We start from the raw sequence: 782 nt of genomic DNA on the forward strand, positions 1-782 counted from the left end.
GATGAATCCATAAGCAAATTGGAGTGCATTCATGTGAAGGAAGCACAACATGCCACCCCAAACATGCCTCTTTGGCACAAGGGTTACATGGGGCTGACTATTTTTAAGTAACAGGAAACACAGAAGAATCTCTGAAAACTGAGCAGAGATTGCCACTTGGTGAGTGAAATGTATGCTTATAAAGGAAATCTCATTCGTAAGGGTGTCTCCCTCTCTGTATCAGGAACAGAAGAATGACTAAATCTCAACACACCCTCATCAAAGGAGAAGGCACAGACTTGAATCTGCCTAACAACCATAACCTCCTTTTCTGTGCTTGGCCTGATAATGTCCCTTAACTGGCCTTCCCACCACCCAAAATCTTTGTGCCTTTAGCTGAAGATGAAATTTATGGAGATGGCTGGGCCATCTCAGGGATTCAGTCTGTTTTCCTGGGTATCTCCCACATGAACAGGACGTATGCATGTTATTGAACGTCTGTTTGTTTTTCTCCTGTTTACCTATTCAGCAATAAAAAGGAATGAAGCATCACCCCACACAATGACATGGATGAATCTTACATGTATTTGGGTAAGTGAAAGAATCCAGTCTGAAAAGGCTACACACTGTATGACCCCATTTATATGATATTCTGAAAAAGGCAAAACTACATACATGATAACAGGATAAAGGGATGGGGGATTTGAAGTACTCCATGATATTTTAGTGATTTATACCTGCCACTATACATCTGTCAAAATCCAAATATTTCATCCCAAACAGTCATCATAACCTACTTAAAT

The sequence above is a fragment of the Neovison vison genome, chromosome X, assembly GCF_020171115.1.
Source record: "Neovison vison isolate M4711 chromosome X, ASM_NN_V1, whole genome shotgun sequence".
NCBI classification, from domain to species: Eukaryota; Metazoa; Chordata; class Mammalia; order Carnivora; family Mustelidae; genus Neogale; species Neogale vison.